The sequence below is a fragment of the Carassius carassius genome, chromosome 43 (genome assembly GCF_963082965.1).
Source record: "Carassius carassius chromosome 43, fCarCar2.1, whole genome shotgun sequence".
In the NCBI taxonomy this organism is placed as follows: Eukaryota; Metazoa; Chordata; class Actinopteri; order Cypriniformes; family Cyprinidae; genus Carassius; species Carassius carassius.
In genome coordinates this window covers 24,940,476-24,963,878 of record NC_081797.1, presented here as the reverse complement: position 1 = coordinate 24,963,878, position 23,403 = coordinate 24,940,476, and positions in this window count along the sequence as shown.

Below are 23,403 nucleotides of genomic sequence, written 5' to 3'. Positions count from 1 at the left end.
TCAAAGGCTGCAAAAGCACTTTATACCGCCGCCACGGCGGTACGTGCGGCGGTAAAAAGGGCCTTTTGAATGTCTACTTAGTGTATGTGGATGCTATTAGACACGTCCTCTTTCTCATTTCTCGACATAAATTTAACCCCTCGCCACGGGCAAACCGTTCGAAATATCAAAAATCCCCTGGCAATTTTTCATCCCCAGTGTCTTGAGATCATATTGACCGAGTTTGGTGGCAATCGGCTAAAAAACCTATGACAAGTATTTCATGAGAGCCCCTGTGCCACGCCCAGGTCCCAGCCTCTGCAGGCTCATAAAGGCCACAGATTCCAAAGTGTGCGCAAATTTTCAAGAGTTTTTGAGTATGTTAAGGGTCCCAAAAGCCCCCACAACTTTGACGAAAAATATGAATACTAAACCCTAAATAACCAACTTCCTGTTGGGCGGAGCCTATGACATGCAGTATAAAAGTTGTTGAAACATAATAATAATAATAATAATAATAATAAAAAATAATCCTAAGGAAAACAATAGGACTCTCGCCCTCCAGGCTTGAGCCCTAATAAATGGAGCAGATACAATAGGGTCCTCACACCAATGGTGCTCGGGCCCTAATAAAGCTGCAAGCAGCGATGAACGGGCCCTCGCACCCGGGCTCACCGGCAGCGAGTGGCTTTAGTAAAAAGGTGAACGGTGAGAAATATGCATTTAAAGTCATAAATATAAGTGGAATATATCAAAGTATATTCTATACATGTGCCAATCTTCCTGTTGCCAGCAGGTGGCACTATCATTATAATGGAATATTGGCCTTCAGACGTGTTCAGGCCAGGACTCTTATCGAACGTGAAGTTTGGGAAAGATCGAATATTTTATGCCTGAGTTAAAACAACATCTCTTGCTGTGGCGAGCCTTCAAATTTTGTCATGGCGCCATGGACATGCCCTTTAACAAAAACTCAAGGTCTCCACAATTTAACATTGCACAGGCCTTTAGATTAGATGGATCACAAAAATTACATTAATGTCAAAAACATTTTAGGAGTAGTTTGGCGCAGTGTAAAATATGTGACTTTCTGTTGCTAGCAGGTGGCGCTATGACTATAACTGAATATGGGCATGTAGATCTGTTAAGGGCAGGAGTCTTATCTGTAGCTGACGCTAAGTCCAGTGTGAACTCGTTTCCATGACTACACCGGAAGTTGTTCATGCGCAACCCCATATGACGATAAAGTCGTTTTGGTAATGCAATTATAATGTGTTTTGTTTACTGTAATCCTGAGTAATAGTGTGATTTAAAACAGTTTGTTACATTGCTCTTGCTAAAATTATGAAGAAGAGAAAAGTTGGTTATTGCTAGTCACATGTTTAACCCGGAAGTATTGAGAGTAGCGCGAGAGAGGAGAGAGAGTCGCGGGTGAGAACAGCGAACTTTAAGCTCCCGTCTATTATTCTACAGCTGGTCTACCAGGCGAACACGGTAATAATTATTGAGCTATCTCAATAACTTATTAAACACTGTTAAATCTTGTTTCCAAAAAATGTGAGACATTGTATTGTTCTGCATAAGAAATAAGAGTGTATGAATGTTGCTCTGGGTGCTTTGTGCTTGAAACTGTTTTGTTTATCTTCTAGTTTTCACGGTGTTTCATGATACTTCAGAGAAGAATAAATGTGAATGTGAACATCAGTAAGAAGCGTGGACTCATTTATGACCAGTGTAGTTATAGTGAAAACGTGAGGCCTAACTCCATCATCCAGAGGTCTTCAGTGTGCAGCTCTGCTTCATATCCTGTGGCGAACTTCAGGTCAATCAGTGTGCAGCTCTGCTTCATATCCTGTGGCGAACTTCAGGTCTTCAGTGTGCAGCTCTGCTTCATATCCTGTGGCGAACTTCAGGTCTTCAGTGTGCGGCTCTGCTTCATATCCTGTGGGGAACTTCAGGTCTTCAGTGTGCGGCTCTGCTTCATATCCTGTGGGGAACTTCAGGTCTTCAGTGTGCAGCTCCGCTTCATACACCGTTGTGAACTTCAGGCTTTCAGTGTGCGGCTCTGCTTCATATTCTGCGGTGGACTACAGGTTTCAGCGTGTAGTCTTGCCTCATCTCCTGCAGTCTACCTCAGCCGACAGCATCCATTTCAGGTCAGACTGTACAATACTGAAATTTAAAATAAATCCTCTGGCAAAAGATGGACAGGTCCATAACAATGACATAAAAAGACTGATTGCTACGAAGTAAAAGCCTATAGTTGCTTAGGACCACGAGAAAGACATTGAGTAAGGATAAAAGTTAACTGATTGTAACGTTTTGGTTTGCACTCAGGTCTTACTATAAAGTCAATGACATTTATAAATCACAAGTGCTGGTACAATTTGAGTTTATCTGTCATTCAAGTGTCTAATTCCAAACGGGCAGCAGTACTATCCTTATGTTAAAGGTGTAACAAATTTAGCCTAATCAAAGTGCTTCATTGTCTATTTCAGTATTTCATGTGCTTGTAACTTACTTTGCCCCCCCCCGAGTCTCAGCTAATAACCAAAAATGTCAGTTCTCAGAGAATCTCTGTCTCAGGATGGTGAGGTATCTAGGCAGATTGATTCCCTGTCTGAAGTGCAGGGCGTTTTAGATTCTAATTCTATAGCAACACAAAAAGAGAAAATAACAGATCATACTAAAAACAAGAAGTCTAAAGCGACGCTTAAGGAGCCTTCTTCAGCGGCAACACAGTTAGATGATGAACCAAGAAAATCCTCCCGTGACAGACGTCCAACACATAAAATGATAGAGCTGATAGAGCAAGAATTAATCCAAAAAGAAAGGAAATTCAACTCTGTGTATGAGAAATGGAAAACACAAGTCAAGAATGCTCGTACAAATCTGAAGCAGGCATGCTCTGAGAGTGACTTGTATGACATGATGGATGTGGTTGAGAAGCTTGAGTCTGAATTAAAAGAGTTATATGACAACATACGGCTCAAAAATGCACCAAGCCAAGAAATTCGGAGAAAAATTGATGCAAGTGTAGCGGTGACAGCTGATTTGTTGGGATTAATGAGAGTTCGCCTTATTGAGGGAGAAGAAGATTTTGATGGTGAGGCGGAAAGAGCAAGGTTACGCATGCTGCTTGACAGTGAATATGCTAAGTCCATATATGGATCCACAGTTTCCAAAGTCACCGCACTCAGCCACCGCTCCAACCATCCTTCAGAGTCACCAAGTATTTCAGTTAAGAGAGCTGAGACAGCAGCACAGCTTGCTGCAAAGAAAGCTGAGGTTGAAAGGGAAGCTGCCATTGAAGCACAACGTCTGCAACTGAAAAAGCTAGAAAATCAAAGAGACATTGAGGTCATTGAAGCAAGGCTCAGAGTATTTACTGAGGAAGAGTCAAAAGAAAAGAGTGAGAAATGCAGTGCTCCATGCAGTGAAGGAAATGTTCCTTGTCAACCCACTCCCTCTGCAGGATGCCTGAACGAGCAAGTTACACAGAATGAAGCATCCTTAGTCCAGACATTACAGGAGTCAATGGCCCTTACTCGACTTCCATTACCAGAACCTTCCATATTCTCTGGCGACCCACTGAATTTTACAGAATGGAGCACAAGCTTCAAAGCCCTTATAGAGAGACGATGTTCAAATCCGGCGGATAGGTTGTTTTACCTACAAAGGTACGTAAGTGGAGAGGCGAGGTCTGCTCTAGAAGGAAGCTTCTACAGAAAAGATGAGGAGGCATATCAGCAAGCATGGCAGAAGCTGAATGCAAGGTATGGTCACTCCTTTGTGGTGCAGCGTGCTTTCCGAGAGAAGCTTAATAAGTGGCCAAAGATTGGTGCTAAGGAGTATGTTAAACTGAGAGAGTTTAGTGATTTTCTGCAAACATGTAGTGATGCTATGCCTCACATCAAGGGTCTTCAGGTTCTGAACGACTGCGAAGAGAATCAGAAGATGCTAGCCAAACTCCCTGATTGGATAACGTCCAGGTGGAATCGCTTTGTCACAGAGCAGCTGGATCAAGACAGAGACTATCCAAGTTTCAAAGAATTTGCTTCATTCATCTCAAAGGAAGCACGCATAGCATGCAATCCAGTGTCATCATTACATGCGCTTAGACCTGAGGAAAAGTCGTTCAGAGAAATAAAACGTCCAAAGGCAAACACCTTCGCCACTAATGTGAAAGCCTCAAACGCATCAAGCACCACAGCCAAATCCTTCAATGTTGAGGAGACCAAGTTGAGGGATGCCAATAAATCAAACAAAGGAAGCATGCCAGCTTATAACTCAAACACAGCCAAGTGTATGTGTTGTGGAGAGAATCACTCCATACATAAGTGTAAAAACTTAACAGAAAGGTCTGTGGAGGATAAGAGAAAGTTCGTCCAGGATAATAAGCTATGTTATGCATGCCTGAGGAAGGGACACAATTCAAAGGACTGTAGGAATAAAGCCATGTGTAGCATATGCAAAAGACAACATCCCACTCCATTGCACGAAGACCGCCCCTCAGCAAATCAGACTTCCCTGCAAGGTGTCCAGCAAGCTGAAGAAAACACATCCTCACTATCTTGTTGTGTGAATGGAGGTGAGGGTGGGAGCACATCTATGATTGTTCCAGTATGGATCTCTTCACATGATAACCCAGATTCTGAAACCCTAGCTTATGCTCTGTTGGACACTCAGAGTAGTCACACATTTGTGGATCAGGAACTTTGTGGAAGGTTGCATGCATCAATGGAGCCAGTAAAATTAAAGCTTTCCACTATGATGGGAAGGGATTCCATCGTGGAAAGCCAGAGAGTCAGTGGACTCAGAGTCAGAGGATTTTCTTCAGATTGCCTCATTAACCTGCCTCCCGCCTACGCAAGGGAATTCATTCCACTTGAACGTGCGCATATCCCCACATGTGAGACAGCTAATAAGTGGAAACACCTAGCAGTCATAGCCTCTGAGATGCCTCCACTAATGGATTGTGGAGTGGGACTTTTGATTGGTTATGACTGCTCCAGAGCCCTGGCTCCACGAGAGGTTTTCACTGGAGGTGACTACGAGCCTTACGCTATAAAGACGGACTTAGGGTGGAGCATCGTAGGGAGCTCACCACAGCGCGTGAATTCCAGGCATGTGACTGGGCTGTGCCATCGGATATCAGTCAGGGAGGTTCCACCTGTGACACCAGCTGCTGCTATTAAAGCCCTTGAATCTGATTTTGCAGACACCAGATCAGGAGAGAAAAGCATATTTCAAGAAGATATTCAATTTCTGCAGGTCTTAAAGGAAAGAATCCATCAGAACGAGTGCGGCCATTTTGAGATGCCCCTTCCATTTAAAGCACGTCCTCACCTCCCTGATAATAAGAAGCTTGCCTTAATCCGCCTGAAGCACCTTAAAAGGAAACTGGACAGAGATCCTAAATTTAAGGATGATTACGTGAGATTCATGGAAGGTGTCTTCAAGGATGGGGAAGCAGAGGAAGCGGACAAGCAACCAGAGTCAGGAAGTGTGTGGTACATCCCACACCAAGGCGTCTATCACCCGAAGAAGCCAGATAAGATCAGGGTGGTTTTTGACTGCTCCGCGAAGTATGCAGGCACTGCCTTAAACGATCATCTGCTAACAGGACCTGATCTTACAAACGGGCTGATTGGAGTGCTCTGCCGTTTCCGCAAACATCCCATTGCTGTTATGTGTGACGTGGAAAAAATGTTCCACAGGTTCCACGTCAACAAAGAAGACAGAGATTATCTACGCTTCCTGTGGTGGGAAAATGGGGATACAGAGTCAGAGCCTAGGGAATACCATATGAAGGTCCATCTTTTCGGAGCATCTTCCTCTCCAGGCTGTGCCAATTACGGCATGAAGCATATGGCCAGCCAAAATGAGAAAAGATACCCTGAAGCAGCTAGCTTCATCAGAAAGCACTTTTATGTGGATGACGGCCTCGTAAGCCTAGAGTCAGTCGATGGTGCAATCAAGCTGGTGAAAGAAACCCAAGCACTATGTGCTGAAGGAAAGTTGCACCTTCATAAATTCATCTCCAACAGTCGAGAGGTACTGGAGTCCATTTGTGCTTCTGAGCGCGCTGCTGAAGTGAAGAATGTGGATCTCAACTGTGATGATCTTCCAGTCCACAGAGTGCTAGGAGTCCGATGGAATGTGGAAGGTGACGTCTTCTCCTTCAAGGTCTCACTTGATGAGAAACCAGCCACTCGACGTGGAGTTCTCTCAGTCATGGCTTCGGTGTATGATCCATTAGGATTCTTGGCCCCATTCATCTTGCAAGGAAAGCGGGTGCTACAAGAGATGTGTCAGAAAGGTATCAGTTGGGATGAGCCACTCCCCAGCGAATTGAAGCCGCACTGGGAGAGCTGGATCAATGATCTAAGAAATCTCGACAAGATTCAGATCCCAAGATGCTTCACACCAGAGAACTTTGGGAAAGTCCTGAGAGTGGAACTGCATCACTTTTCAGATGCCAGCAGTCAAGGCTATGGGCAGTGCTCCTACATCAGATTGGTGGGCGAAGAGAAGGTGCATTGCACCTTGATTATGGGCAAGGCAAGAGTCGCTCCTACCAAAATAGTCACTATACCAAGGCTAGAGTTGACTGCAGCAGTAATCTCTGCTGCTATGAGCAGTATGCTAAAAGAGGAGCTAGAGATTAAGGTCGACAGAGAATATTTCTGGACAGATTCTCAAGTAGTTCTTGGCTATATCAACAACGAAGCCAGAAGATTTCATGTCTTCGTGGCAAACCGTGTCCAGAGAATCCGGGAAACCACTGACCCAGGGCAGTGGTTCTATGTCGACACAGAGCACAACCCTGCCGATCACGCCTCAAGGGGCCTCCAAGTAGCAGAACTGCTCAAGTCTAACTGGCTCACTGGTCCCAAGTTCCTGTGGGAGAGAGAGGTAGTTCCAGCCCAAGGAACCTCAGAGCTACTGGTAGGAGACCCCGAGGTCAGAGCAACCCTAGTCTTGAAAATTGATGCTTCAAGGCAAGTCGATTTTCAAGAGAGACTCGCAAGGTTCTCAAAATGGTCCACAGCTGTAAAAGTCGTCGCTCGGATACAGCGGTTGGCTAAGAGGATCAAGGACACAAAGCCCCCTGATGTTGAGGAAAGGAGGAGAGCCACTCACACCCTCATCAAGCTTGCACAGAAAGATGCCTTTGAAAAGGAGTTACACATTCTCCAGACATCGGGAAAGCTGCCTTGTAACCACCAACTGTATCAGCTAGGCCCATTCCTCCAAGATGGTATAATGAGGGTGGGAGGACGTCTGAGGAAAGCATCCGCACCTCTGGATCTGAGACACCCTATAATCCTCCCAAAGGATGGTGTAGTCACGCGCCTTGTCCTTGCGCACCACCATGAGAAAACACAACATCAGGGCAGAGGACAAACGTTGAATGAACTCAGGGCAAATGGTTACTGGATTATTGGTGGCAGTAAGGCAGCAGCCCAGCACATAAAGCAGTGTGTCCTGTGTAAAAGAGCCCGCGCACCTCCAGAGGAACAACGGATGGCAGACTTACCCAGAGACCGTATTGAACCCTCCCCACCGTTTACGTACTGCGGTATGGACTGTTTTGGTCCCTTCTGTACCAAGCAAGGTCGTAAGGAAAACAAGCGATATGGCCTCCTTTTCACATGTCTGAGCTCCAGAGCAGTCCACATAGAGATGTTGGATGACATGACAACCGATGCATTCATCAATGCTCTACGGTGCTTCCTAGCCATCCGTGGGGCCATCAGGCAGATCAGATCAGATCAAGGATCAAACTTTGTTGGAGCACGAAATGAAATGGAAAGAGCTCTCAAAGAATTAGACAAGGAAAGAATAGCTACATACCTGGCAGATAAACAGTGTGACTTCTGCATGAATGCACCAGCCTCGAGTCATGCCGGAGGTGCATGGGAGCGGCAGATCAGAACGGTAAGGAGTATGCTTGGCTCAGTCCTTGCTCACAGTGCTGGAAGATTGGACGACACTTCCTTAAGAACCTTCTTTTACGAAGCTATGTTCATTGTAAACAACCGCCCTCTTACGATTGACAGTATCAGTGATCCCACCAGTATGGAGCCATTAACACCAAATCATTTGCTCACTATGAAATCCTCTGTTCCTCTGCCCCCACCTGGTAACTTTGCTAAGGAAGACTTGTATGCCAAAAAACGTTGGAGACGGGTGCAATATCTGTCCGAGCAATTTTGGAACAGGTGGAGGAAGGAATATCTGGTCAACATCACTCTTAGACAACGATGGCATGCACCAAGGCGCAATGTGCAAGTCGGAGATATCGTCATTGTAAAGGAAGAAGAGCTCCCTCGTAATGAATGGAAACTTGCCAGGGTTCTTAAAGTACATGAAAATGATGATGGATTGGTGCGAAGAGTTACAGTACAGATTGGAGAGCGCAAGTTAGGAAAAAGGGGTGAACGCCTCAACAAGCCATCCATCGTTGAGCGACCCATTCAGAAGTTAGTTATTCTCATAGAAAGCAGCTAAAATTCTGCTTCATAACTCTGGTGCAGTTAGTCTCTGACCAATTCAAATTTGAAACAATTCAAACAATTCACAAATCCTTTCTGTTGTTATGAAAAGATTGTTTTCTTGAACCTTTATGTAGTGAGAAAAGTGTTCTCAATTGATATTGTAACATTTAAATTTCATGTGGTGTATTCTGCATATCAACTTTATCTGGAGAGTTTATAACTGTGGATCTACCATATCACTCAGTTTTCAGATGTTTTATGAGTGACCTTAACGTATGTTTTGAAATAACCATTGATGTGTCGGATTAATATGCATACAAATCATCAAGGTTGTATGATTTGTTATTAATTAATCAAAGGTCATTTGGTGGGAGTGTAGCTGACGCTAAGTCCAGTGTGAACTCGTTTCCATGACTACACCGGAAGTTGTTCATGCGCAACCCCATATGACGATAAAGTCGTTTTGGTAATGCAATTATAATGTGTTTTGTTTACTGTAATCCTGAGTAATAGTGTGATTTAAAACAGTTTGTTACATTGCTCTTGCTAAAATTATGAAGAAGAGAAAAGTTGGTTATTGCTAGTCACATGTTTAACCCGGAAGTATTGAGAGTAGCGCGAGAGAGGAGAGAGAGTCGCGGGTGAGAACAGCGAACTTTAAGCTCCCGTCTATTATTCTACAGCTGGTCTACCAGGCGAACACGGTAATAATTATTGAGCTATCTCAATAACTTATTAAACACTGTTAAATCTTGTTTCCAAAAAATGTGAGACATTGTATTGTTCTGCATAAGAAATAAGAGTGTATGAATGTTGCTCTGGGTGCTTTGTGCTTGAAACTGTTTTGTTTATCTTCTAGTTTTCACGGTGTTTCATGATACTTCAGAGAAGAATAAATGTGAATGTGAACATCAGTAAGAAGCGTGGACTCATTTATGACCAGTGTAGTTATATTATCTAACATGTGAAGTTTGGGGCAGATTGGACACTGTATGTCTGAGTTACAGCAACTTCCTTTTTCATGGCGAAACATCGAAATGTGTGGCCGCCATGGACACGCCCTTTAACGAAACCTCAAGATCTTTGCAATTTAACATCGCCAAGGGCTTTAGATTACACTGACCAAGTTTGGTGTTGATCTGAATAAATCTCTAGGAGGAGGAGTTAAAGTACAACCCCTGAAAATGGCAAAAACAACACCAATTTTGAAGAGGAAATTCTAAATAACCGACTTCCTGTTGGGATTCGCATTTCGTACCAAGAGACTTTTTCGTAGGTATTGGTGTGTTACATGTGTGTACCGATTTTCATACATGTAAGTGAAACATAGCTCGAGGCACACTCCGTTTAATGTGTATAGGTGGCGCTATTGAGCCATTTTGCCACACCCGATGGAATATTGGCCTTCAGATGTGTTCAGGCCAGGACTCTTATCACACATGTGAAGTTTGGGGAAGATCGGACATTTTATGCCTGAGTTATAACATCTTTTATTCCCATGGCGACACATCGAATTTCGCCACGGCGCCATGGACACGCCTTTTAACGAAAACTCAAGATACACACAAATGATATTCACAAATGAACATCGCACAGGCCTTTAGATTAGACTGAAGTGAAGTGACAGTATTTTGGCTAACAGATGAACTTCCACTCCCTGACTGCGGGTGTCGCTGTTGGACAACATTCTCTACTTCCTGTTGGCCTTCTGTAGCTAATCGTAGCTCCGTGTAGCTGTTTTTATTTTATTTTTTCTCTAGAATCTTTATCTTACTATCACTCTCTGTTTTTTAAGGTGATAAAATATAATTTAATTCACACCATATTTCTGATATTATCGATCAATCTTATCAAATTAATTTTGATCATTCACTTTTATTTTATATCTGTGAGTGCAGTACACCTGCAAAGCGTTTGCACTCGTTAGCTTGTCATTAGCGTTTTCATTTGAACCTATCGCTGTTTTCTTTTTTTCTCCTACAGCAGGGCAACTGGGTGACAGTGAGGCAGCGTAGTCGTGGGTCAAAACACCGCTCTTCTGTTCCGATCAAAACATTAAACAGGTTCTCCTAACCCGGTGATGCACCCACTGAGAAACCTGATGAAAGTGCTCTAGTTATTGGTGATTCTATTGTATGGAACGTGAATATAGAGACACCAGCCACCATAGTCAAATGTTTACCGGGAGCCAGAGCGCCTGACATCTTGGCAAATTTAAAAGTGCTGGCTAATGCTAAACGTAAATACAGTAAGATTGTTATTAATGCCGGCGCTAATGATGTTCGACTTTGCCAGTCGGAGATCACTAAAAATAACATTAAAGAGGTGTGTGAACTTGCAAGCACGATGTCAGACAATGTACTATGCTCTGGTCCCCTCCCTGCTTACATAGCAGATTGTCATCACTCAATGGCCGGATGTCTAAGTGGTGCCCCACAGAATAACATAGGTTTCATAGACAATTGGACGAGCTTTTGGGGCAGACCTGACCTGTTGAAAAGAGATGGTCTTCATCCCTCCTGGGGTGGCGCCACTCTTCTCTCTAGAAATATGGCAAATAGTTTTAGTGTTTATACTTGACTAACTGGGGACCAGGTCAGGAAGCAGACAGACTGGCTAAACCGACCGTCTGCTAGCTGCCTCACGTCACAGAGGTCAGCTAATTCTCAGCACATAGAGACTCTTTCACCTAGATATCACACTACAGAGACTGTGTCTGTTCCCCGAACTAGAAAATACAAAAAAACGTCCAAACCAAGTTAAGATTAACAATTTAACTTAGGTTCAACAAATAAAAAACAGATGCAATATGGATAAACAAATGATAAAGCTTGGCTTATTAAATATCAGATCCCTTTCTACGAAAACACTTTTTGTAAATAATATGATCACTGATCATAATATAGATGTGCTCTGTTTGACAGAAACCTGGCTAAAACCTGATGATTACATTATTTTAAATGAGTCCACCCCCTAAGATTACTGTTATAAACATGAGCCGCGTCTAAAAGGCAAAGGGGGAGGTGTTGCTTCAATTTATAACAACGTTTTCAGGATTTCTCAGAGGGCAGGCTTCAAGTATAACTCATTTGAAGTAATGGTGCTTCATATAACATTATCCAGAGAAACAAATATTAATGATAAATCCCCTGTTATGTTTGTACTGGCTACTGTATACAGGCCACCGGGGCACCATACAGACTTTATTAAAGAGTTTGGTGATTTTACATCTGAGTTAGTTCTCGCTGCAGATAAAGTTTTAATAGTTGGTGATTTTAATATCCATGTTTATAATGAGAAAAAATGCATTGGGATCAGCATTTATAGACTTTCTGAACTCTATTGGGGTTAGACAACACGTTTCAGGACCTACTCATTGTCGAAATCATACTCTAGATTTAATACTGTCACATGGAATTGATGTTGATAGCGTTGAAATTATGCAGCCAAGTGATGATATCTCAGATCATTATTTAGTTTTGTGCAAACTTCATATAGCCAAAATTGTAAGTTCTACTTCTTGTTACAAGTATGGTAGAACCATCACTTCTACCACAAAAGACTGCTTTTTAAGTTATCTTCCTGATGTATCCAAATTCCTTAGCATATCCAAAACCTCAGAACAACTTGATGATGTAACAGAAACTATGGACTCTCTCTTTTCTAGCATTTTAAATGCAGTTGCTCCTTTACGCTTAAGGAAGGTTAAGGAAACCAGTCTGACACCATGGTATAATGAGCATACTCGCACCCTAAAGAGAGCAGCCCGAAAAATGGAGCGCAGTTGGAGGAAAACAAAACTAGAGGTATTTCATATTGCTTGGCGGGAAAGTAACCTATCCTACAGAAAAGCTTTGAAAACTGCTAGATCCGATAACTTTTCTTCTCTTTTAGAAGATAACAAACATAACCCAGGTATTTATTCAATACAGTGGCTAAATTAACGAAAAATAAAGCCTCAACAAGTGTTGACATTTCCCAACACCACAGCAGTAATGACTTTATGAACTACTTTACTTCTAAAATCGATACTATTAGAGATAAAATTGCAACCATTCAGCCGTCAGCTACAGTATCGCATCATTATAGACCCCCTGAGGAACAGTTCCACTCATTCTCTATTATAGGAGAGGAAGAATTGTATGAACTTGTTAAATCATCTAAACCAACAACATGTAGACCCTATACCATCTAAGCTCCTAAAAGAGGTGCTTCCAGAAGTCATAGATCCTCTTCTGACTATTATTAATTCCTCATTGTCATTAGGATATGTCCCCAAAACCTTCAAACTGGCTATTATTAAGCCTCTCATCAAAAAACCACAACTTGACCCCAAAGAACTAGTTAATTATAGACCAATCTCGAATCTCCCTTTTCTGTCCAAGATACTAGAAAAGGTGGTATCCTCACAATTAGATTCCTTCTTAGAGAAAAATGGTATATGTGAGGATTTCCAGTCAGGATTTAGACCGTATCATAGTACTGAGACTGCTCTCCTTAGAGTTCCAAATGATCTGCTCTTATCATCTGATCGTGGGTGTATCTCTCTATTAGTTTTATTGGATCTTAGTGCTGCGTTTGACACAATTGAACACAACATTCTTTTGCATAGACTTGAACACTTTGTTGGCGTTAATGGAAGTGCATTAGCATGGTTTAAATCGTACTTATATGACCACCATCAGTTCGTAGCTGTAAATGAAGATGTATCATATCGATCACAAGTGCAGTATGGAGTACCTCAAGGCTCAGTACTAGGGCCGCTACTTTTCACGCTTTATATGTTACCCTTGGGAGATATCATCAGGAAACATGGTGTTAGCTTTCACTGTTATCCTGATGATACTCGATATAAAAAACTGGAAGACGAGTAATTTCTTACTGCTAAATTCTGAAAAAACAGAGGTGTTACTTATAGGACCTAAAAACTCTGTTTGTAATAACCTAGAACACTGTCTAAGACTTGATGGTTGCTCTGTCAATTCTTCGTCATCAGTTAGGAACCTAGATGTGCTATTTGATCGCAATCTTTCCTTAGAAAGCCAGGTTTATGGCATTTGTAAAACTGGATTTTTCCATCTCAAAAATATATTTAAATTACGGTCTATGCTCTCAATGTCAAATGCAGTAATGCAATGTCAAATGCATTTATGACCTCAAGGTTTAGATTATTGTAATGCTTTATTGGGTGGTTGTTCTGCACGCTTAGTAAACAAACTACAGCTAGTCCAAAATGCAGCAGCAAGAGTTCTTACTAGAACCAGGAAGTATGATTATATTAGCCCGGTCCTGTCAACACTGCACTGGCTCCCTATCAAACATCGTATAGATTTTAAAATATTGCTTTTTGCTTATAAAGCCCTGAATGGATTAGCACCTCAGTATTTGAATGAGCTCCTTTTACATTATAATCCTCTACGTCCGCTACATTCTCAAAACTCAGGCAATTTGATAATACCTAGAATATCAAAATCAACTGCGGGCGGCAGATCCTTTTCCTATTTGGCGCCTAAACTCTTTAACCTGGCTTACACATAACATAATAATATGCTTTTAATATTCAAATCCATTAAATGATATTTAGGCTTCATTAATTAGGTAAACCGGAACCGAGAACACTTCCCATAACACCCTATGTACTTGCTACATCATTAGAAGAATGGCATCTACTCTAATATTTGTCTGTTTCTCTCTTATTCCGAAGTCACCGTAGCCACCAGATCCAGTCTGTATCCAGATCAGAGGGTCACTGCAGTCACCCGGATCCAGTACGTATCCAGACCAGATGGTGGATCAGCACCTAGAAAGGACCTCTACATCCCTGAAAGACAGCAGAGACCAGGACAACTAGAGCCCCAGACACATATCTCCTGTAAAGACCTTGTCTCAGATGACCACCAGGACAAGACCACAGGAAACAGATGATTCTTCTGCACAATCTGACTTTGCTGCAGCCTGGAATTTAACTACTGGTTTCGTCTGGTCAGAGGAGAACTGGCCCCCCAACTGAGCCTGGTTTCTCCCAAGGTTTTTTTCTCCATTCTGTCACCGATGGAGTTTCGGTTCCTTGCCCCTGTCGCCTCTGGCTTGCTTAGTTGGGGTCACTTCATCTACAGCGATATCGTTGACTTGATTGCAAATAAATGCACAGACACTATTTAACTGAACAGAGATGACATCACTGAATTCAATGATGAACTGCCTTTAACTATCATTTTGCAATATTGACCTACTGTTTTCCTAATGAATGTTGTTCAGTTGATTTGACGCAATTTATTTTGTTTAAAGTGCTATATAAATAAAGGTGACTTGACTTGACTTGACTTGACACACAGAGAGGAGCCTACAAAACCTTCCCCTGCCTTCAGAGCTGGAGATGAGGTGGGCCTGAAGACAGCCAGGACTAACCTATCCTGTGGCATCAGAGAGGCTAAGAGACAGTACTCCAGGAGGATAGCCTTCTACGCTCGCTTTGAGAAATAAAACAGTTCCACTGCACAGAAGACTCCACCTCCTCTCGGCGACCAGGTGATGACGCTGACCCCAGACAGCGTCAGAAGATCCCTTAACAGGATCAGTGCATGCAAAGCTCTGGGTAATGACAACATTCCTGGGCGTGTACTGAGAGACTGTACACAGTACAAGTTGGTCACCAGCCTAGAGCCATGATGCAAGATGGCCGCCAGCCCAGCGCCACAGCACAAGATGGCCGCCAGCCCAGCGTCACGACGCAAGATGGCCGCCAGCCCAGTGCCACAGCTTAAGATGGCCGCCAGCTCAGCAGCACAGCACAAGATGGCCGCCAGCCCAACACTACTGCCCGAGATGGCCGCCAGCCCATCGTCACTGCCCAAGATGGCCGCCGGCCCAGCGCCACTGCCCAAGATGGCCGCCGGTCCAGAGTCATGGCACAAGATGGCTGCTTGTCCAGCGCCTCTGCACAGAATGACAGCCATAGTTGACCTCCAGAGTCGAGTCAGGTTCCCGTTGACCTTCCAGAGTCGAGTCAGGTTCCCGTTGACCTTCCAGAGTCGAGTCAGGTTCCCGTTGACCCTCCAGAGTTGAGTCAGGTTCCCGTTGACCCTCCAGAGTCGAGTCAGGTTCCCATTGACCCTCCAGAGTCGAGTCAGGTCACCGTTGACCCTCCAGAGTCAGGGCTAGTCACCGTTGACCTTCCAGAGTCAGGGCTAGTCACCGATGACCTTCCAGTGTCAGGGCTAGTCACCGTTGACCTTCCAGAGTCATGGCTAGTCACCTTTGACCTTCCAGAGTCAGGGCTAATCACCATTGACCCTCCAGAGCCAGGACTAGTCACCGTTGACCTTCCAGAGTCAGGGCTAGTCACCGTTGACACTCCGGAGTCAAGCCAAGTCACCGGTGAAATTCATGGACAAAGGCAAGTCACCAATGATCTTCATGGGCAAAGTCCAGTCACCAGTACTCTTCATGAACAAAGTCAAGTCACCATTGATCTTCCTGGGCAAGGTCAAGTCACCAGTGTTCTTCATGGGCAAGGTCAAGTCACCGACTATCTTCATGGGTAGAGGCATGTCACCATTGATCTTCATGAACAAATGCAAGTAACCAATGATCTTCATGAACAAAGGCAGGTCACCATTGATCTTCATGAACAAATGCAAGTCACCAATGATCTTCATGAACAAATGGTGGGCTCACTTACCCTTAGGCACTTCATCGTAGGCACTACAATTCCCACTGGCCTTGTCCCTTCATCACAGTAATTGCACTCCATTGGGAAGCTTCTTTAAAAAAAGCATCTTAGCTGCATTCATGTTAGCACGTCACGTTTTGATGTGGTAATTTCCCAGTAGGCATACACACAGGTTTAAAGACTCGTTCTCGCCCCATACAGATTCGGCTAGGTATACATCCGCGCTAAAATATCAAGGTGAAAGTCATCATAGCTAGTATAGACCCAGCTCCCAACCCAACTTTGAGAATAGCTGGACCCCTGATCCTCCGCCGGTCCACCTCCCTCCTGGGCTCCTTGTTTTTGTGTTTGCACCTCTTGTCTCTGTTTCCCCATTTTACCTGGTCCTCTTGTCTCTGTTTCCCCATTTTACCTGGCCCTCCGTCCCTCCCCCTGGTCCTCCGCTGCTCCACCTCCCTCCTGGTCTCTTTGTGTCCTTGGTCTCTTCTTGGGTTCGGGTGGAACATCTGGCAGCTGCTCCGTGGAGGAGGGGGTAATGTCACGCTGTCTAGTCTCTGTTTCCCTGGGTGTCCACTAGTGGGCTCACTTCCCTTTATTTATATAGCGCTTTAAACAAAATACATTGCGTCAAAGCAACTGAACAACATTCATTAGGAAAACAGTGTCAATAATGCAAAAAATGAGAGTTAAAGGCAGTTCATCATTGGATTCAGTTATGTCATCTCTGTTCAGTTAAATAGTGTCTGTGCATTTATTTGCAATCAAGTCAACGATATCGCTGTAGATGAAGTGTCCCCAACTAAGCAAGCCAGAGGCGACAGCGGCAAGGAACCGAAACTCCATCGGTGACAGAATGGAGAAAAAAACCTTGGGAGAAACCAGGCTCAGTTGGGGGGCCAGTTCTCCTCTGACCAGACGAAACCAGTAGTTCAATTCCAGACTGCAGCAAAGTCAGATTGTGCAGAAGAATCATCTGTTTCCTGTGGTCTTGTCCTGGTGCTCCTCTGAGACAAGGTCTTTACAGGGGATCTGTATCTGGGGCTCTAGTTGTCCTGGTCTCCGCTGTCTTTCAGGGATGTAGAAGTCCTTTCTAGGTGCTGATCCACCATCTGGTCTGGATACGTACTGGATCCGGGTGACTGCAGTGACCCTCTGATCTGGACACAGACTGGATCTGGTGGCCACGGTGACCTCGGAACAAGAGAGAAACAGACAAATATTAGCGTAGATGCCATTCTTCTAATGATGTAGCAAGTACATAGGTTGTTATGGGAAGTGTTTCCGGTTCCGGTTTACCTAATTAATGCAGCCTAAAAATCCTTTAACGGATTTGGATAATAAAAGCATATTAGTATGTTATGTGTATGCCAGGTTAAAGAGATGGGTCTTTAATCTAGATTTAAACTGCAAGAGTGTGTCTGCCTCCCGAACAATGTTAGGTAGGTTATTCCAGAGTTTGGGCGCCAAATAGGAAAAGGATCTGCCGCCTGCAGTTGATTTTGATATTCTAGGTATTATCAAATTGCCTGAGTTTTGAGAACGTAGCGGACGTAGAGGATTATAATGTAAAAGGAGCTCATTCAAATACTGAGGTGCTAAACCATTCAGGGCTTTATAAGTAATAAGCAATATTTTAAAATCTATGCGATGCTTGATAGGGAGCCAGTGCAGTGTTGACAGGACCGGGCTAATATGGTCATACTTCCTGGTTCTAGTAAGAACTCTTGCTGCTGCATTTTGGACTAGCTGTAGTTTGTTTACTAAGCGTGCAGAACAACCACCCAATAAAGCATTACAATAATCTAACCTTGAGGTCATAAATGCATGGATTAACATTTCTGCATTTGACATTGAGAGCATAGGCGGTAATTTAGATATATTTTTGAGATGGAAAAATGCAGTTTTACAAATGCTAGAAACGTGGCTTTCTAAGGAAAGATTGCGATCAAGTAGCACACCTAGGTTCCTAACTGATGATGAAGAATTGACAGAGCAACCATCAAGTCTTAGACAGTGTTCTAGGTTATTACAAGCAGAGTTTTTAGGTCCTATAATTAACACCTCTGTTTTTTCAGAATTTAGCAGTAAGAAATTACTCGTCATCCAGTTTTTTATATCGACTATGCAATCCATTAGTTTTTCAAATTGGTGTGTTTCACCGGGCTACGAAGAAATATAGAGCTGAGTATCATCAGCATAACAGTGAAAGCTAACACCATGTTTCCTGATGATATCTCCCAAGGGTAACATATAAAGCGTGAAGAGTAGCGGCCCTAGTACTGAGCCTTGAGGTACTCCATACTGCACTTGTGATCGATAGGATACATCTTCATTCACTGCTACGAACTGATGGCGGTCATATAAATACGATTTAAACCATGCTAATGCACTTCCACTGATGCCAACAAAGTATTCAAGTCTATGCAAAAGAATGTTGTGGTCAATTGTGTCAAACGCAGCACTAAGATCCAATAAAACTAATAGAGAGATACACCCACGATCAGATGATAAGAGCAGATCATTTGTAACTCTAAGAAGAGCAGTCTCAGTACTATGATACGGTCTAAATCCTGACTGGAAATCCTCACATATACCATTTTTCTCTAAGAAGGAATATAATTGTGTGGATACCACCTTTTCTAGTATCTTGGACAGAAAAGGGAGATTCGAGATTGGTCTATAATTAACTAGTTCTTTGGGGTCAAGTTGTGGTTTTTTGATGAGAGGCTTAATAACAGCCAGTTTGAAGGTTTTGGGGACATGTCCTAATGACAATTAGGAATTAATAATAGTCAGAAGAGGATCTATGACTTCTGGAAGCACCTCTTTCAGGAGCTTAGATGGTATAGGGTCTAACATACATGTTGTTGGTTTAGATGATTTAACAAGTTTATACAATTCTTCCTCTCCTATGGTAGAGAATGAGTGGAACTGTTCCTCAGGGGGTCTATAGTGCACTGTCTGATGTGATACTGTAGCTGACGGCTGAATGGTTGCAATTTTATCTCTAATAGTATCGATTTTAGAAGTAAAGTAGTTCATAAAGTCATTACTGCTGTGGTGTTGGGAAATGTCAACACTTGTTGAGGCTTTATTTTTCGTTAATTTAGCCACTGTATTGAATAAATACCTGGGGTTATGTTTGTTTTCTTCTAAAAGAGAAGAAAAGTAATCGGATCTAGCAGTTTTTAATGCTTTTCTGTAGGATATGTTACTTTCCCGCCAAGCAATACGAAATACCTCTAGTTTTGTTTTCCTCCAGCTGCGCTCCATTTTTCGGGCTGCTCTCTTTAGGGTGCGAGTATGCTCATTATACCATGGTGTCAAACTGTTTTCCTTAACCTTCCTTAAGCGTAAAGGAGCAACTTTATTTAAAGTGCTAGAAAAGAGAGAGTCCATAGTTTCTGTTACATCATCAAGTTGTTCTGAGGTTTTGGATATGCTAAGGAATTTGGATACATCAGGAAGATAACTTAAAAAGCAGTCTTTTGTGTTAGAAGTGATGGTTCTTCCATACTTGTAACAAGAAGTAGAATTTACAATTTTGGCTATATGAATTTTGCAAAGAACTAAATAATGATCTGAGATATCATCACTTGGCTGAATAATTTCAACACCATCAACATCAATTCCATGTGACAGTATTAAATCTAGAGTATGATTTCGACAATGAGTAGGTCCTGAAACGTGTTGTCTAACACCAATAGAGTTCAGAATGTCTATAAATGCTGATCCCAATGCATCGTTTTCATTATCAGCATGGATATTAAAATCACCAACTATTAAAACTTTATCTGCAGCCAGAACTAACTCGGATGTAAAATCACCAAACTCTTTAATAAAGTCTGTATGGTGCCCTGGTGGCCTGTATACAGTAGCCAGTACAAACATAACAGGGGATTTATCATTAACATTTGTTTCTTTGGATAATGTTATATGAAGTACCATTACTTCAAACGAGTTATACTTGTAGCCTGCCCTCTGAGAAATCCTGAAAACGTTGTTATAAATTGAAGCAACACCTCCACCTTTGCCTTTTAGACGTGGCTCATGTTTATAACAGTAATCTTGGGGGGTGGACTCATTTAAAATAGTGTAATCATCAGGTTTTAGCCAAGTTTCTGTCAAACAGAGTACATCTATATTATGATCAGTGATCATATTATTTACAAAAAGTGTTTTCGTAGAAAGGGATCTGATATTCAATAAGCCAAGCTTTATCATTTGTTTATCCATATTGCTTCTGTTTTTTATTTGTTGAACCTCAATTAAATTGTTAATCTTAACTTGGTTTGGACGTTTTTTGTATTTTCTAGTTCGGGGAACAGACACAGTCTCTATAGTGTGATATCTAGGTGAAAAAGTCTCTATGTAATGAGAATTAACTGACCTCTGTGACGGGAGGCAGCTAGCAGACGGTCGGTTTAGCCAGTCTGTCTGCTTCCTGACCTGGGCCCCAGTTAGTCAAGTATAAACACTAAGACTATTTGCCATATTTCTAGAGAGAAGAGTGGCGCCACCCCAGGAGGGATGAAGACCATCTCTTTTAAACAGGTCAGGTCTGCCCCAAAAGCTCGTCCAATTGTCTATGAAACCTATGTTATTCTGTGGGCACCACTTAGACATCCAGCCATTGAGTGATGACAATCTGCTATGCATCTCATCACCACGGTAAGCAGGGAGGGGACCAGAGCATATTACAGTGTCTGACATCGTGCTTGCAAGTTCACACACCTCTTTAATGTTATTTTTAGTGATCTCCGACTGGCGAAGTCGAACATCATTAGCGCCGGCATGAATAACAATCTTACTGTATTTACGTTTAGCATTAGCCAGCACTTTTAAATTTGCCAACATGTCAGGCGCTCTGGCTCCCGGTAAACATTTGACTATGGTGGCTGGTGTCTCTATATTCACGTTCCATACAATAGAATCACCAATAACTAGAGCACTTTCATCAGGTTTCTCAGTGGGTGCATCACTGAGTGGGGAGAACCTGTTTAATGTTTTGATCGGAACAGAAGAGCGGTGTTTTGACCCACGACTACGCTGCCTCACCGTCACCCAGTTGCCCTGCTGCTGGGGCTCTGTTTCCGGAACCGAACAATGTACAGGAATCCCTGAGCTAGACGCATCCAAAGCCGTATCTAGAGCCCTAACATTTTTACTGTCCTCAATTAAAGTTTGGATGCGTGTCTCTAATTCTGAAATCTTCTCTGTCAGCCTAACTATTTCCCTGCATTTATCACATGTGAATCCCTCATCAGCGACAGAGATAGATAAACTGTACATGTGGCAAGAGGTGCAAGAAACAATGATAGGAGAAGCCATTACTCACCGTGCTTGATGAAAATCCTTACTGCGGTTGTTTGATGAACTTGTGAAAAACTGGAGCGAGGGAGAGGAGAAAAGAAAACAGCGATAGGTTCGAATGAAAACGCTAATGACAAGCTAACTTCCCCTTAGGCACTTCACCGTAGGCACTACTATTCCCACTGGCCTTGTCCCTTCATTACAGTAATTGCACTCCATTTGGAAGCTTCTTTAAAAAAAAGCATCTTAGCTGCATCCATGTTAGCACGTCACGTTTTGATGTGGTAATTTCCCAGTAGGCATACACACAGGTTAAAGACTCGTTCTCGCCCCCTACAGATTCGGCTAGGTATACATCCGCGCTAAAATATCAAGGTGAAAGTCATCATAGCTAGTATAGACCCAGCTCCCAACCCAACTTTGAGAATAGATTAACGGCGATATTTTTTTTTATCGTCCGATAAGAGTCTATTGTTAATGCCGATAACGGCCCACAACTAATTATAATGTTATTTTTGTTTCACTTACTCCTTTCATCTCCATTAACAAACCAACATTTTACAATAACATTCAGTTTGCAATCCGCCCCTTTGCGCCACCTGGCGTTAGTTTCGCAAATTATTTTAACACGTGACTGACTTGCAGTTAACACAGCAGCCCTGCGGCGGGGGTATGACCCATTCTGGTTGTCCAGTTACTGTAGTACATATATTTTGCAAAATTCTCCTCAAGTTAATGTTTTTCTAGCTTAGCTATCAAGCTATACTCATTGAACAGCTTTTTAAAGATAAATGTAACATTTTGACAAGCCGTTTTAATGATCTCTTTCTGAGGTTGAAACATACCGATTGATTATGAGATATTATGCACTTTGTTAAATTGTACTGTATCTTTCAACATACCTGCTGAGGTTCATTCACATTTATTTTGTGCTTTAACTAGTATTAATGACAAAGAGACATGGCACTTGAACTGTGGTGACTACAGCAGGTCAAACATGATGTTCTTACCTTCTGGCCCTCACCACTGGCCAGATATCAATGACCCAAAACAAAACGATAGGATCCCACATTCACCTGGCACCAGGGCCCAACTAACCGAACATATTCCTGTACAGAGGCAAGATAAAGTGACAAAAATTTGAATAATTAATTTTAGGTATTAACGAATTATATTATTTATAATTTTTTATTCTATGTAGAGAAACTGCAAGCTACATATTAAAATCAAGCTGAGAATTTTGCTCATCCAAATATTATTAGTAGTAATCAAGACTTCATATTGACCCCCTTAACTTCATATTGACCCCATATCTGTACAGTCTCATGTTAAATTCAGTGGTCAAATAAAACAAACTACAATGAACCACCTGTGGTTAGGTGTTTGTGTTTAGCTTGGTGTTAAGTATCTTTAAAAGTTCTAGAAAACTTTCTGACTAAAAACTATTTACAATAGTAACATTTTCTGCACTCGCTGCCACAATGTCTCATATGAAGTTTTTACAAATCAACGTTTTTTTTTTTCATTTCAATTAAAAAAAAAGACTTTTTGACATAAAAAAAAACATTTTTTCATTTATGAAAAAAAAAAATTTGTCTGATTTTTACCCCAAAAACATGTGCAATACAATGTGCAAAAAAAACAGGAAAAAACATTACATTCTAAACAAATATAATTGACTGATTACTATTACACATGTTAAAATAACTGAAATCACTAAATTAAAAAAAATGATATAATCACAGACTCAATATTAACTGGTAAGAAGAACACAAATTCACTCATCTGAAGATAGCAATTATTATTACATTTATACATCATTAGCATACTTTCTTTATTTTTAACAGGACCATATACAATCCAGCAAATAATTTCTGGGAATTTAGACAAGTGATAAGTGCGGTCTCACCTGCAGCAGTGCATACTGGCAGTTTA